We start from the raw sequence: 17,082 nt of genomic DNA on the forward strand, positions 1-17,082 counted from the left end.
TTGCGTTCTAATCTTATTTTGTTTTAGCTGGAGCTAGTTACACTAGGATACACAAAAGTTGTAAATCATGTGCAAGCTCACACAGCAAGTTTCAAGTTCCCTTAAAATTGTCCAAGAACTTTCAATCCAGTGGAAATTGGTCCAAAATGTTATGAGAATGGAACATGGTGTTGCAATTTGCACGAAAAACATTTATTTCCCTTTCGCAGTCATGATCTACCCCTATTTCCCTAATTGATCTGTCGGGTGCAAACACGAACCCCACAGAGATCACAACCTCTACCTCCACACGGGGGGAGCAATCCTCCGAGCCCATTCAACAAAACGTGATCTTTTGGCACGTCTCACTTACATGGTGAACGCGTCGAGGAAGACAAATAGCCTATCGATGTCTTCATGTGGGTTCAACGCGAGTTCTTCGAGCGGTGGTGCCGCCACCACCCGGTCATCGATGTTGAGGCCGTCGCGTTGTCTAGGTCCCGGGTGAGGATACGAGACATATGTGAGAATGCACGAGGGGCGGCCGTGGTGGGAGCGTGTGTACAGATTTCACCGTTGAGTGGTCAGGAAGAATTTTGATGATGTGGCGTTGGGTGAGCAGACGGCGGGAAGAGAGCAGCAGGCGGCGAGCAGAGGTTTCTTTTCTAAGTTCCTCGTAAGTTCATTGTCGTTTGAGCTGCGTTACGACACCGAGGACACCAACTGGTACCGGTGATTCAAGCATAGTGGCTAAACTTATGTGTTTGTCTAACTTTAGGCAGAAAATTCCTTATTTGACACTATCTTAAAATGGGCTTCCCTACTCTAGTGCATTGTGAGAATTTACAGTGTTAAATAGAAACATGAAAAGACTCTTTTGCCCCTAAAAAGACTCTAGTACGGCGCTCCGACGAGTGCCCCGCCGAACTCTCTGGCGAGGTCTGCATCCGGCGGGTCTATTTCTTTTTGCTTTTTAATCGAACCATTTTTTTGCTTGAATGAAGGAAACGCAAAGAGTTTTTGGCCGCGACAAAATAAGTCCGAATTTGAGGTAAAAGTGGACACATGTCACACAGAGGAGCAGGGAGTGTCGTTGCCTAATCGACGGTGCCTCGGAGGTGGGATCCTCACGAGGGGGAGAAGAAGTAGGGGCCATAGGTCGGAGTGCACACGGGACGGTGGTACGCAATTTACCCAGCTTCGGAACACCTGCACGATGACAGGGCCTACTGCTGCTTGTCTGGAATTATCTGGGCGCTTTCGCGGTGTTACAATGAGTTGAGGTTCTGCCTCTAGGGCTCCCAGGATCCGGCTTATAAAGGCGCACGGATCTAGGGTTTACATGGAGAGTCTTACCCGGATACAGGTTTCCTAACTACGGTACAATGTCTTGCCGTGTACGCCAAGGATCCGCCTTTCCATCTATGTCGTACCGGATCCGGGTCCCTTAATGGGCCTCCGTGGATCCGGGTTCCTCCTCAAGGTCGGTCGGATCCGGCTCCCTGCTCCTGGGCCGGACATCTTCCGTCAAGATCAACAGCAACTGGGCCGCCCGATGGGCCACATGCCTCATCACCATCTGTGGGCCACCCGGGCTTGCTGGATCTAGGCACTGTCGATGGTACACCCATGAAGTATACCCACAACAGTAGCCCCCAGAGTTCTCCGAGGTTCACCTGCTGTTTCCGCCTCGTTGGTACACCATGGTTTCCGGTAACGTTGGTAACGCGGAGAAACTTGAAGAACTCCAACTTCTCATTTTCTTCTTTTCCCAACCTTTAGTCGGAAAATGCTCCCATCCTGCGGGACTTCATCCATCGACGGTTCGAATTACATTTCCGGGTTACTTCCCTGCTTGCGAATGAGAGCTACTTATCTTCACACGATTACCCGGAATCTTATAAGACTCAAACGGTTCCGCCAGTTCTGGCGCCATTTTCGCGCGATTTGTGCGGTAACTTATCTCTAGCCATTTTTACCGTTTAGGGTTTGGGACACGTGTCACGCATCCAACGGTGCGACGCTTGCGTTCTGACCACAGGATGCGGAGCACGAATCTAGTCCCGCCGGCCTATAAATATCCGCCGTCGACGCCTAACCCTCATTCACCCCCCTTTTCACCTCTCTGCAAAGCGCCGCCTCGAGATCTCTCTCCGCCGTGCCGGAATCTTGCCGGAGTTTCGCCGGAGTTGCTTCGCCGCCGCACGTAGTTCATCCTATTCTTAACGTCAGCGAGCCACCGTGCAGAAACCTCGTCGCCGGCGACTCCGATCACCGCAGAAGCCATTACGGTGAGTTCTCGAACTTCGCCCTCGCGCCGTAGTTGGTAGGGATGAACTTGGGGACGACGATGTTGGATCCGACTAAAGAATGTTTTCCGCCATTCGTCTTTTCTTCAGATGTCTTCAACGACTCCGCCTCCAACCACTGAACCGATCCTGGCCACCCCAATCTCCTCCGCCCCTCCACCCTTCGTCCCAGTCAAGCTGGGTCCTTCAAAGGATTCCGGCAAGGAAGCTGAAGGGACTTATGTCAACCCGGAGAAAGCCTCCGGGGAGGATCAGTCGGAGCACAAGGCGGAAGAGATCGCCACCAAAAAATTGAAGGCTCGTCAACGAGATGCTGAAGCCAAGGGAAAATGGTGGCCATGCACCACCACTAAGATGGAGCTGACGAACCTCGAGGCGGAGGGCTTCCTGCAACCCGGAAGCTGGAGGTCAGTTCCGAACGCCTTAGCCCCAGCTCCGGAGGACAACGAGATGGTGCTGACGAAAGCACTGGTGGAGCGGGGCTTTTCATTTCCGCCTTCGGACTTCTTCCTGGAGATCCTGAAGGTTTATGGGCTCCAGCCCCATAACATTTCTCCGAATAGCGTGCTTGCGATCAGCAATCACGTCACCCTCTGCGAGGGCCATCTCCGGGTAACTCCCGAGCTCTCCCTGTTCCAATATTACTTCACTGTCAAGAAGGGGAGGATCCGGCAGTCCACCGAGCTAGCAACATGCGGATCCATCACCTTCATGATCCGCCCGGGCCGCGTCTACCCCCACACCGACCGCCACGAATCCGCGCGGTACTGGTCTGGGGGCTTCTTCTACCTGAAGGACGTCTCCGACCCCGCGAGCACAAGGAGATTGCCGCCGTTCAAGAACTGCCCCGCCACCGAGCTTCCGGCATGGTCGCACTGCCCCCACCTCTCCGAGTCGCCGCAGCTCACACGCGCCGTCAGGCGGATCTGCAAGCTAACGGAGGAGGGGCTGACAGGGAAGGACCTGACCCTTTCCTGGTTCACCAAGCGGATCCAGCCGCTCCAACACAGGGACCAGCTGATGTTCCAGTACACAGGGCGCGACGACCCAATGCGCGCCACAAAAGACAATCTTTCCGCCGACGCCATCGACAAGAGGATCCGGCTCCTCATCAAGATTCCGCGTGAACTTCACGTTCACGTGTGCAACAAAGACATTCACATGAATGGTTCCGGAACCGCGGTACGTCGTCTTGATTTTAGTCCATTGTTTTCCTTTGCGTTTCAAACTTTTTGTCTAAGTGTTTAACTCTATGCACTAGCTCGAGGCCCTTGAAGAGAGCGAACTCGGAACTCTCCTCCGGGTTCCCACCACTGGCAACACGGATCCGGAGGCTGCATCAGAAGCGGAAGCTCACGAAGCTCCGTGCCCTCCTAAGAGGAAGAGGCCGGCTCCTTCCAGCCCCGCCGCTAAACGCGCCCGCGAAGTGCCTAGCACTGCGGCCACTCGGAAAGCGGAGGCGAAAAAGAAACGCCTCAAGCTGATTAACACCAGCAACAAGGGGCAGCCAGCCATCCAGCACTTCTTCAAGCCTTCCGGGTAAGTGTCTGTTTCCGAGATCCAAGTTCTGGCTTCACAAATAAACCCTTACTTAATTGTCATGCTTTTTTCTTTTACTGAAGTTCCGGAAGCCAGCCCCCCAAGGCTCCAAAGGTCTTGAAGAAGAAGGTCAAGCCGTCTCCGGCTTCAGTTCCTGTTACTCCTGAGGTGGAGATCCCACCCAAGGCTTCGTCTGCCTCCAAGCCGGATCCCAAAGATGTCATCAACCTTGATGACCTTCCGGAAGATCCCGCCGACCACGGCGATTCCGCCAAGGGTGCCTCCTCGTCCGCTCCTCCGCACGATCAACCAGATGCCACTTTCGCGGAGCCCACAGAGGAAGAATATGAGGAAAAAGTAAAGCTCGTTCAAGCCTCCAACGCGGTTCGGGTTGACCCTCGACCGACTCAATCTCTGCAAAAGCTTACCCTCGCACAGCGCCACGCGGAAGTTTCTGCCATGCTGAACAAGGTCTGGGGGAAGTCGGATGAGGAGATGCAAGAGCTCACCGACCTGGAGGACGGTCTGAGAGTGTTTTTCGCCAAGCACAAAGAAGTGCGGCAGGTAATACTAGCCCCCAAGCATTGGGTCAGACATTTCCGTGTAACATGTGTTAGCCAATGCTTTCTCAAGATGTACCTTAGGCGGAAATTTACAACTTTATACCTTCAAGACTTTGAATTCCTCGCCAGCCCCCAAGATTGTAATATCCGATTAACTCATCTCTGCTTCTCAGACCACGCGGAAATTACACGAAGATCTACGCGTTCATGTGCTGGAGCAGATCACGGAGATCGAAGGGCTGCGTAAGAACGCGGAAAACAGCCAAAAGGCTATCCAGCTTCTTGAGACCCGCCTTCAGGGTACGAAATCCGGACTTTGATTTTCTTGTGCTGATATAACTATTCAAGATGCATAATATGTGCAATTTTCCGCCTGCAGAAGAAACTGCCAAGCACTCTACGCTCGACGATTTGTCCGCCAAAGTCAAGGTGCTGGAGGCGGAGAACGAGTCTCTAAAAACCTTCATCAAAGAATCCTCCGACAAGGAGAATGAGAAGAGGAAGGAGCTCTCCGAGAAGCATGCCCGCGACCTGGCGGATCTGAATGATAAACTCAAGAAGAGCCAGAGTCATGTGACTTCCTTGGTGGGCAAAAACAAAGTTCTAGAAGCGGAGGCGGAGGCCATCGACAAGCTTATCTTCCGTAAGCATTTTTCCGTGTTGTTGCTCCGACTACTTCATATGCTATTCTCTTCGTAACGGAACTGGACCTCCTTCTTCCACAGCGAGCCTTGGCTTCGAGTGGTCAAAAGAGTCGAACCTGAAGAGGACGGAGGCATACGACAAAGCGCGGATTTCCATTGACGCGTTATTTGAAGCCTGTCGCGGAATCGCCAAGACTCTGTCTTTGAAGAAGGCCAAAACTTCCATCATCGATACGATGACCAAGCTAATGGAGCAAGTGCCGGACTTCATTAAGGATTGGCAGAAATCTTCCCCGCGCGGAGTCGCCTCCCTGGTCTTAGCCACCTGCAAGGCTCACTTCCCTGCACTCAACTTTGCGGATGTTGCGCGCGGAGCCCCAAAGGGTTCCGACATGGGCGCCATCCTCTCGGAAACCCAAGGATACGAGCAGTTGTTTGTCAGGCGGGTGAATCACTCGTTCTGGTATAACAAGTACGACCTGCCCCAGGGATTTTCCGATGCAGAGGAGGAAGAAGGCGAGCCGGAGTATTACGGGGAAGGATCCGGGTCAAGCATCGAACGTTCCGGAGAAGGCTCTGGTGATGACTCCGAGGCCGGCTCCGGCGACAGCGACGGCGATGGCTCCGCCTACCAGGAATCTGAAGAAGAGGACTCCGAGTAGAGTTCCTGTTTGAACAATGAACAAAGTTGCATTATTTTGGCCCTAGAGTGGGTTTGTAATAAGACTTTAAATTCTTAAGTAGCTAGGGACGAAACAACTATGCATGGGGCGGAAACACTTATCCTGCTATCCTTTAATATTATGTGCATGTTTCGTTTTATGTTGGAAAGCAAGTGTTGACTTCGTTGTTTTCCGGCTTGCCCGCTTGACCTTCCGCGAGCCGGAAGACCTTAGCCGGAAACACTCGCCAGCGGCGACGAAGCCCAATGGCAATCCGTCAATAACCGCGGAAACAAGCCCCCAAGCATAGGTGCCGGAAATCGCTACTAGGAATCCACGAGTTCGCAACAGATAACAATTTAATCAGAAAACTTAAGCTTACGTCCTAAAGGACGATTTTTGAAAATCACAACTTTTATACACGCCTAGGCGGAAAAATCCAGCTCTGCGGTTTTAGTCGGAAAACATACACGATCTAAAAATAAACAAGTAAAGGAGGTAAAAGACTCAAAGAGTGAACCACAAGCTTTATTTCATTGATCATGTATAACTATTACAGAGTTTGTAACTCGGAAAAAATACGCTAAGTGTAGAAAGGACGTAGCTGTGCGATGTTCCAAGGGCGATCTGTCTCGTCGTAGATGTCATCCGGATCCTCACACTTGCGTTTCCGGTGCCAATTAGCAGGTCTGTCCTTCAGCTCTCGGAAATCAACAAGGTAGTACGATCCATTATGAAGCACTTTGCTAACGACGAAGGGTCCTTCCCATGGAGACTGCAGCTTATGGTCTTTCACCTGCCGAAGGCGGAGGACCAGGTCTCCTGCCATGAAAGAGCGATTCCGAACTCGACGACTGTGATAACGTCGGAGCTTCTGCTGGTAGATGGCGGAGCGCTGGTCAGCTAAGTTCCGAGCTTCCTCGATCAGGTCCACAGATAGCTGTCTGGCCTCGTCAGCTGTTTCTTCATTGAAGGCGGAAACTCGCGGTGAATCGTGGATGATGTTGGAGGGAAGCACGGCTTCGGATCCGTATACCAGGAAAAATGGGGTAAACCCTGTTGACCTGTTAGGGGTAGTTCGTAAACTCCACAAAACAGCTTCCAACTCGTCAGCCCAGGCTCCAGCTGCTCGTCGCAGTGGTTCTTCAAGGCGTGGCTTAATTCCTGACAATATTAGGCCGTTAGCCCTTTCAACCTGACCATTTGATTGTGGATGAGCCACAGATGCAAGGTCCAGTCGAATCCCTACTGTCTCACAATAATCCTTCAATTCTCCCTGTGCGAAGTTTGTGCCATTGTCTGTGATTATGCTGTGTGGGAAGCCGAATCTCATCACGAGGATGCAGACAAATTTTAGTGCCGTAGCAACCACGGCTATTCACACTGGCTTTGCATCGAACCACTTGCTGAACTTGTCAACAGCGACCAGAAGGTATTCAAAACCGCCAGGAGATGATCTTTTTAACTTACCAACCATATCGAGCCCCCAGACCGCAAACGGCCAGGTGATAGGTATGGTCTTCAGCTCTTGGGCTGGAGCGTTTGGTTGAGTAGCATAGTACTGACAACCTCGGCAGGTCTTGACTATTTTGCCAGCATCTTCTTTAGCTGTGAGCCAGTAAAAACCTAGCCGGAAAGCTTTTGCAACGAGTGACCTAGGAGCGGCATGATGCCCGCAGTCCCCTGCATGGATCTCTCTGAGGATTTCAATGCCATCTTGATTAGAGACGCATTTGAAAAATACCCCTGTTGCACTTTGCTTGTAGAGCTGTCCATCAACAATTGTGTAGGATCTTGCTCGTCTGATGATCTGTCGCGCGAGGACCTCGTCCTCTGGCAACTTCTGATCAATGAGGTAGTCCAGGAAAGGCTGTGTCCAAGCCGGAATGACAGCCATCACTTCTCTAGCCGGAGATACTGCCACCTCTGGGTTTTCCGGGTTAGCGCCCTTCACCGAGGGTATCCGGAGATGCTCCAGGAAAATTCCAGGCGGAATTGGCTTCCTGCCGGATCCGAGCTTGGATAGCATATCTGCCGCTGTGTTGTCATCTCGTCTGACGTACTTGACTTCGTATCCGAGGAAATGTTTAGCGATCTCGTCAACTTCGTCTCTGTAGGCCGCCATGACAGAATTTCTGGCGTTCCAGGTTCCGGCTACTTGCTGTGCCACCAGGTCTGAATCTCCGCAACATATAATGTGCTTGATCCCTATCTCCTTGGCGATGCGCAATCCGTGTAGTAGAGCCTCGTATTCCGCCATATTGTTTGTAGCTTCGAAGTGTATCTGCAGAACGTACTGCAGTTCTTCTCCGGTAGGGGACTTCAGGGTGACTCCGGCTCCTGAGCCTTGATGCTGCTTGGATCCATCGAAGTGCATGACCCATGTCTCAGGTTCCGGCTCCAAATTCATATCCAGAGCTTCTGTCCAATCTGCGACGAAATCTGCCAAGACCTGAGATTTGACCGCGGTCCTGGCTTTGTAGTTGATGTCGAAGGCGGATAATTCGATGCCCCATTTTGCTGTGCGTCCTGTTGCGTCAGCGTTGTTGAGGATCGTTGACAGCGGAGCCTTGCTCACGACTGTTACTGGGTGCTCTTGGAAGTAGTGTCTCAGCTTCCTGCTGCCTAGGAAAACTCCGTAGGCTAACTTCTGAAAGTGAGGGTAGCGCTGTTTGGACTCCGTAAGGACTTCGCTAATATAGTAGACTGGCCTTTGGACTCCATACTCGTGACCTTCTTCCTGTCGCTCCACCACGATGACGAGGCTGATGACTCTGTTGGTAGCTGCCAGGTAAAGGAGCATAGGCTCTGACTCTCCTGGAGCTGCTAGGATGGGTGGGGAGGTAAGTATTTCCTTCAACCCTTGAAGTGCTGCATCTGCTGCCTCGTCCCAGACAAATTTGTCTGTTTTCTTTAGTAGCTTGTACAGGGGTAGTGCCTTCTCGCCAAGATGGCTAACAAACCTGCTGATTGCTGCGACACAACCAGTAAGCCGTTGCACATCTTTGAGACAAGTTGGCCTTTTTATGCACAAAATTGCCTTGATTTTTTCCGGGTTCACTTCAATGCCCCTATTAGAGACAATGAAGCCAAGGAGTTTTCCAGCTGGTACGCCAAAGACGCACTTCAGCGGATTCAACATCATCTTGTACCGACGGAGATTTTCAAAGGTTTCTGTGAGATCGCTGATCAAGTCGGATCCTTTCCGAGTCATGACCGCGATGTCGTCGACGTAGGCGTGTACGTTCCGGCCAGTCTGGTCCTTCAAGCACCGCTGCATCGTACGTTGGTAGGTGGTACCTGCATTTTTCAAGCCAAAAGGCATAGTAACATAGCAGTAAGTGCCAAACGGGATGATGAATGAGGTCGCCTTTTGGTCAGACTCCTTCATCCGGATCTGGTGATACCCGGAATACGCATCAAGAAAACACAGAAGTTCCGCCCCTGCCGTCGAATCAATGACTTGGTCAATGCGCGGTAGGGGAAACGGATCTTTCGGGCAATGTTTGTTCAAGCCAGAGTAATCGATGCACATTCTTAGTATTTCAGAATTCTTTTTGGGCTTGCCGGATCTTAGTTTTCCGGTGCCTCTACCTGCTCAGGACCAGCTCCGTCTTCTTGAGGGGCGGTTCCGGCGGTATGGGCCAAGAAGTGTACGAAGTGGCACTTCTGCTTTTCTAACACCTGGGAGACCCAGGCGGATCTGCATTGGTCTTCCACCGTTATTTCCTGCTCAGGGGCGGATTGGGTGGGGTTTGAAATTTCCAGATCCGAGGCGGAATCTTCCTTGGAAAGCTCCTGCATCTCAGATCGGATCTTCGCGACTGCGTACAGCTCTGCGGCGGTCGCGTCTGCGTTACTTACCAGTGGGTTTCCGTCGGAATCGACGGTTTCCCCGATGAAGATGTGTATGCCGCCAACTGGGACGATGGAGAGCTTGACGGGGTTTGTCCTAGCCGGAATCCAGCACTCATCCGGAGGGACGAACGGCAGATTTCCGGCGTAAAGGACGCGCCCCACAGCGATGGTGTCGTCGTAGCTTCCCATGGCGGAACCCTCCCGGTTCCGGCCTCCAGACGCCGCAGGCCCCACGGTGGGCGCCAACTGTCGTTGCCTAATCGACGGTGCCTCGGAGGTGGGATCCTCACGAGGGGGAGAAGAAGTAGGGGCCATAGGGCGGAGTGCACACGGGACGGTGGTACGCGATTTACCCAGCTTCGGAACACCTGCACGATGACAGGGCCTACTGCTGCTTGTCTGGAATTATCTGGGCGCTTTCGCGATGTTACAATGAGTTGAGGTTCTGCCTCTAGGGCTCCCAGGATCCGGCTTATAAAGGCGCACGGATCTAGGGTTTACATGGAGAGTCTTACCCGGATACAGGTTTCCTAACTACGGTACAATGTCTTGCCGTGTACGCCAAGGATCCGCCTTTCCATTTATGTCGTACCGGATCCGGGTCCCTTAATGGGCCTCCGTGGATCCGGGTTCCTCCTCAAGGTCGGTCGGATCCGGCTCCCTGCTCCTGGGCCGGACATCTTCCGTCAAGATCAACAGCAACTGGGCCGCCCGATGGGCCACATGCCTCATCACTATCTGTGGGCCACCCGGGCTTGCCGGATCTAGGCACTGTCGATGGTACACCCATGAAGTATACCCACAACAGGGAGCATCCTCACCATCCCCCATATTTATTTCTCTAGGGTCAAATAAGCAAGTGCATTTTAACGCAATGTTAAATAAGGAAATTTCTCAACTTTAGGTACATGATCTTAGGATGCTAAACTTTTGGGTAAATAACAAAATTTCCTAAAAAAACTATTCTTAGAATTTCCATCCCACGAGCAAATACAAAACAAAAAAAAGTTATGTATTTCATTCACCTTCATGTACTCGTTTGTTATTGGCATTATGGGACGTGGCTTGCATATTGCCCTCTTGTGCGACAATCTGTGCGTGTAGCACCCTACCTTTTAATAAAGGTAAGATACATGTGTATCGTGTTATTCCCAGGATCACTGATAGCACACACATTACAAAATATAGTAATCATTGCAATAGTATCAAAATACTACATCGTTGATCCAAAGGGTAAAGTAAAGCCTTACAAATTGCATAGTCACATGGACTAGCTCAAATGAAATGTTCAGAACAAACACAACAGAAAGTAAATTATCAATGAGTCTTCATCATCTTCATGTGCCACATGCAGTCATGTTGGAATGTAGACTCGAGATCCTACCAATTACTCCTCATCAGAAAATCCTGCACGTTTGAATATGCAGCCCCACGAATGGAGGTCAGTACAATGATGTACTGGCAAATGACACTTATTTGGTGGCAATTGTGAAAAGACTAACTACATGATATTTGGCTTGTGGAGTTTTAGGCTAATTTGTATAAAGCCAATTTTATCATATATTTTATTTAAAAGAAAACATTTGAAATCCTTGAATGACATTATAAATCACAGCATGGTTAAATCCTCCAAGGGTTTTATAATAATCACATGGTTACATCTCCCATGAGTTTTACAAGGTTGATACACAAATTTTAAATACATTCAGAAAACAATGATGTGATTCTTCCGTACATTCCTTGCCTAGAAGCTCAAATTGTCCATAACCGGGAACACAGCTAAGATCTTAGGTTTAACTCTCGAGAGGTTGTGCACTTTCACCTTACGACCCACCCTTACCAAGAGAAGAAATGAGACAAGATCTTTTAGAAGGAAATCCAACCATACAAAATAGACTCGTTCCCTTGGTTGTCACCACAACCAACTGTCTAGTGATACGTCTCCAACGTATCTATAATTTCTGATGTTCCATGCTTGTTTTATGACAATATCTACATGTTTTGCTCACACTTTATAATGTTTTTATGCGTTTTCCGGAACTAACCTATTAACAAGATGCCGAAGTGCCAGTTCCTGTTTTCTGTTGTTTTTGGTTCCAGAAAGGCTGTTCGGGCAATATTCTCGGAATTCGACGAAACAAAGACTCAGTATCTTATTTTTCCCGGAAGGCTCCAGAACACCGAAGGGGAGTCGGAGGCGGGCCAGGGGGCCACCACACCATAAGGCGGCGCGGGCCCAGGCCTGGCCGCGCCAGCCTATGGTGAGGAGGCCCCAGGCGCCTCCTTGCGCCGCCTCTTCGCCTATAATACCCCTTTCGACCTAAAAACGCGATACGAATTGACGAAACTCCAGAAAGACTCCAGGTGCGCCGCCGCCATCGCGAAACTCCAATTCGGGGGACAGAATCTTTGTTCCGGCACGCCGCCGGGATGGGGAAGTGCCCCCGGAAGCTATCTCCATCGACGCCACCGCCTCCATCATGCTCCGTGAGTAGTTCCCCCATGGACTACGGGTTCTAGCAGTAGCTAGTTGGTACTCTCTCTCCCATGTACTTCAATACAATGATCTCATGAGCTGCCTTACATGATTGAGATCCATCTGATGTAATCGGTGTTGTGTTTGTTGGGATCCGATGGATGATACATTATGATTAGTCTATCTATAAAGTTTGTGAAGTTATTGTTGCTGCAATCTTGTTATGCTTAATGCTTGTCACTAGGGCCCGAGTGGCATGATCTTAGATTTAAGCTCTATAATTATTGCTTAGATTGTATCTACAAGTTGTTTGCACATATTGCTGTCCGGAACCCGAGGCCCTAAAGTGACAGAAATTGGGACAACCGGAGGGGAAGGCTGTGATATGAGGATCACATGTTTTCACCAAGTGTTAATGCTTTGCTCCGGTGCTCTATTAAAAGGAGTACCTTAATAGCCAGTAGATTCCCTTGAGGCCCGGCTGCCACCGGCTGGTAGGACAAAAGATGTCATGCAAGTTTCTCATTGCGAGCACGTATGCCTATATATGGAAAACATGCCTACATGATTAATAATCTTGATGTTCTGTCTTAATGCTTTCAATCCCATCAATTGCCCAACTGTAATTTGTTCACCAAACACTTGCCACTTGTTATTGGAGAGTTACCACTAGTGTAGATCGCTGGGAAACCCGGTCCATCTCTCATCATCATATACTCATTCTATATGTCATTGGAAGTAGTACTAACTATTTTCTGGTGCCATTGCCTACGTATTCTTATTCTTTATTGTTGTGTTACTGTTACTATTGCTCTCATATTACTGCTGCTTTCACATCACCCCTGTTACTAGTACTTTTCCAGGTGCAGCTGAATTGACAACTCAGTTGTTAAGGCTTATAAGTATTCTTTACCTCCCCTTGTGTCGAATCAATAAATTTGGGTTTTACTTCCCTCGAAGACTGTTGCGATCCCCTATACTTGTGGGTTATCAAGACTATTTTCTGGCGCCGTTGCCGGGGAGGCATAGCTCCACTCATAAGTTCACCTGGGGAGTACACTCTACCTCTCTCTCTATTTTTATTTTATTTTGTTTTGCTTAGTTTACTTTTGTCTAGTTTATTTGTGCTTAGTTTATTTTTGTCTAGTATTATTTTGCTTAGTTTACTTTTGCTTAGTTTCTTTTTTTCTTGTTTTATTTTTCTTATATACCCAAAAATCCATAAAAATTTGAAAAACCGAAAAATTAAAAACTGTTGTTATGGGAGAACCCACAACCTATTTGGAGCTTATTAAAATTTATAATAATTATAGAGAATCAAGAACGGGTAAAGTTATGAGTGTTGTGATAGAGAAATTGAATACAATTGCTAAAATCTTGCTTAAACACCATGATATAAACTGTTGCTCTCAACAGGATACTAAACATCTGAAATTCCAATGTTGCTTTAGTGAAGAAGTTTTAATTAAGAACTATAATTGGAATAACTATATTCATTTTGGGTTCGAAGAGGTAGAACAATTTGTCTTATTTATGGGAGCTTCTGAGATCGAATCCTTCATGGTTAAAAATTATGAAACTTGTGTTGTTTGTAAGGACCTTAAAGATTATGTCTCTTCTATCCTTAATTTTTGCATAGAAAGTTACAGCGATAATCCTTATATCATTGATTATAAAGAGAGACTCATTAATGCACAAGAATACACTCACAATTTGCAGGAACCTGTGGAAGAAGAAATTGATGAACCTGAAAGCTCATTGGATGAAAAAGAGGAGGAGAGTGATGAACAAAAGGAGGAAGAATGGATTAGCTTCCCATGCCAACCTTCTAATGCGAGTAACTCTTTATCTCTTACATTATTTGATTGTCCTCCATGCTTACCGAAGAAGGATTAATGTTATGTTACTGTGGATTCTCTTGAAATATTCCCTATAAGTAAAACCTGTGAGAATAATTATGCAACTGTTATCTATGATAATCCATGCTACTTTGATAAATCTTATGATAATGCTTTGTTTGTGCCTGATATCAAAATGCATGGTACTAAAGAGTTTTGCTTAGCAAATGTTTATGATAAAGCTCTAGATGATGGTCCTATGTTACTTGATAATATTAATTGTACTACTAATGAAAATGGGATTGGAGAGTTATTGACTTTATCTAGGAGTCCCATATATTTTGAGATTGATCAATCATCTTGTTATATTATTGATAAAAGTGGGTTTGAAAGTTTTAATCCCACTATTTTTGAGCTTGATAAAAACTATGTGTTTATGAATCATGAAAAGTATGCTGCATGTGATAGTTATATTGTTGAGTTTATTCATGAAGCTACTGAAAATTATTATGAGAGAGGAAAATATGGTTGTAGAAATTTGCATGGTATTAAACACCTCTCTATATGCTTAAAATTTTGAAGTTACTCTTGTTTTATCTTCCTATGCTTGCCACTTTGTTCTTCATGAATTTATTTGTGTACAAGATTCCTATGCATAGGAAGTGGGTTAGACTTAAATATGTTTTGAACTTGCTTTTTGATGCTCTCTTTTGCTTCAACTCTTATTTCTTGCGAGTGCATCATTAAAATTGTTGAGCCCATCTTAATGGCTACAAAGAAATCACTTCTTGGGAGATAACCCATGTCTTTATTTTGCTACTGTTTTGTTGTGTCTTGGAAGTTGTTACTACTGTAGCAACCTCTCCTTATCTTTATTTTATTGCAACATTGTGCCAAGTAAAGTCTCTAATAGAAGGTTGATACTAGATTTGGATTTTTGCGCAGAAACAGATTTCTATCTGTCACGAATTTGGGCAGGGTTCTCTGTAGGTAACTCAGAAAAATCTGCAAATTTACGTGCGTGTTCCTCAGATATGTATGCAACTTTCATTAGTTTTGAGTTTTCTGATTTGAGCAACGGAATTATCTCTTAAAAATTCGTCTTTACTGGTTGTTCTGTTTTGGCAGATTCTGTCTCTGTTTTTTGCATTGTCTCTTGTGGACTTTAAGCCAGGCTTTCTAGACGTGGAGGGCTGTAGCTAATGTTTTATTGAGTTCTTGCAATGTGTCACTATAGGACCAAGGTGGATTAAAGTTTTTTTGAGTACTAACCTCTCTAATGAAGTTTATGAGAAGTTTGGTGTGAAGGAAGTTTTCAAGGATCAAGAGAGGAGGATGATATATGATCAAGAAGAGTGAAAAGTCTAAGCTTGGGGATGCCCCCGTGGTTCATCCCTACATATTTCAAGAAGACTCAAGCGTCTAAGCTTGGGGATGCCCAAGGCATCCCCTTCTTCATCAACAATTTATCAGGTTTCTTCTATTGAAACTATATTTTTATTCGGTCACATCTTATGTGCTTTACTTGGAGCGTCTGTATGTTTTTATTTTTGTTTGTTTTTGAATAAATTCGGATCCTAGCAATCCTTGTTTGGGAGAGAGACACGCTCCGCTTTTTCATATGAACACTAGTGTTCTTCGCTCTTATTTTTAATGTTCAATGGCAAAAGTTGGAAGCTGTTGCATTTATTGCTATTTGGTTAGAAACAGAAAATGCCTCATATTGTCTTGGATAATTTGATACTTGGCAATTGTTTTGAGCTCTCAAGTAGATCAAGTTTAAGCTCTTGCATCATGTAGTTTGAACCTATTAGTGGAGAACTACCGTAGAGCTTGTTGAAATTGGTTTGCATGATTGGTCTCTCTAAGGTCTAGATATTTTCTGGTAAAAGTGTTTGAGCAACAAGGAAGACAATGTAGAGTCTTATAATGCTTGCAATATGTTTTTATGTAAGTTTTGCTATACCGGTTCATACCTGTGTTTGCTTCAAATAACCTTGCTAGCCTAAGCCTTGTATTGAAAGGGAATACTTCTCGTGCATCCAAAATCCTTGAGCCAAAAACTATGCCATTTGTGTCCACCATACCTACATACTACATGGTATTTCTCTGCCATTCCAAGTAAATACTTCATGTGCTACCTTTAAACAATTCAAAATTTATCATCTCTTATTTGTGTCAATGTTTTATAGCTCATGAAGAAGTATGTGGTGTTTTATCTTTCAATCTTGTTGGGCAGATTTTCACCAATGGACTAGTGGCTTCATCCGCTTATCCAATAATTTTGCGAAAAGAGCTGGCAATGGGGTTCCCAGCCCCAATTAATTAAACTTCATTAATAATTCTCTTCACATGTTTTGCCCTGATTTATCAGTAAGCAACTTAATTTTGCAAATAGACAGTCCTCCATGGTATGTGAAATGTTGGAAGGCACCCGAGGATTCGGTTAGCCATGGCTTGAGAAAGCAAAGGTTGGGAGGAGTGTCATCTCTAAATAAAACTAAAATAAATAGACACTCCTTCATGGTATGTGATTGTTGGAAGGCACCCGAGGATTCGGTTAGCCATGGCTTGTGGAAGCAAAGGTTGGAAGGAGTGTCACCCAAAAATAAAAATAAACCAAACTAAAGTACATGTGTAAACAAAAGAGAAGAGGGATGATCTACCTTGGTGGTAGAGATAACGTCCTTCATGGGAGCCGCTCTTTGGAAGTCTGCTTGGGAAGGGGGTTAGAGTGCCCACTACCATTCGTTGACAACAACAAACACCTCTCAAAACTTTACTTTTATGCTCTCTATATGATTTCAAAACTTGAAAAGCTCTAGCACATGATTTAATCCCTGCTTCCCTCTGCGAAGGGCCTTTCTTTTACTTTATGTTGAGTCAGTTTACCTACTTCATTCCATCTTAGAAGCAAACACTTGTGTCAACTGTGCATTGATTCTTACATACTTTCTTATTTGCACTTATTATATTACTTTGTGTTGACAATTATCCATGAGATATGCATGTTGAAAGTTGAAAGCAACCACTGAAACTTAAATCTTCCTTTGTGTTGCTTCGATGCCTTTACTTTGAATTTATTGCTTTATGAGTTAACTCTTATGCAAGACTTTTGATGCTTGTCTTGAAAGTACTATTCATGAAAAGTTTTGCTATATGTTATCTATTTGTTAGCAACTATAGATCATTGTCTTGAGTCACTTCATTCATC

This window comes from Lolium perenne, chromosome 4 (assembly GCF_019359855.2).
Source record: "Lolium perenne isolate Kyuss_39 chromosome 4, Kyuss_2.0, whole genome shotgun sequence".
Lineage (NCBI taxonomy): Eukaryota > Viridiplantae > Streptophyta > Magnoliopsida > Poales > Poaceae > Lolium > Lolium perenne.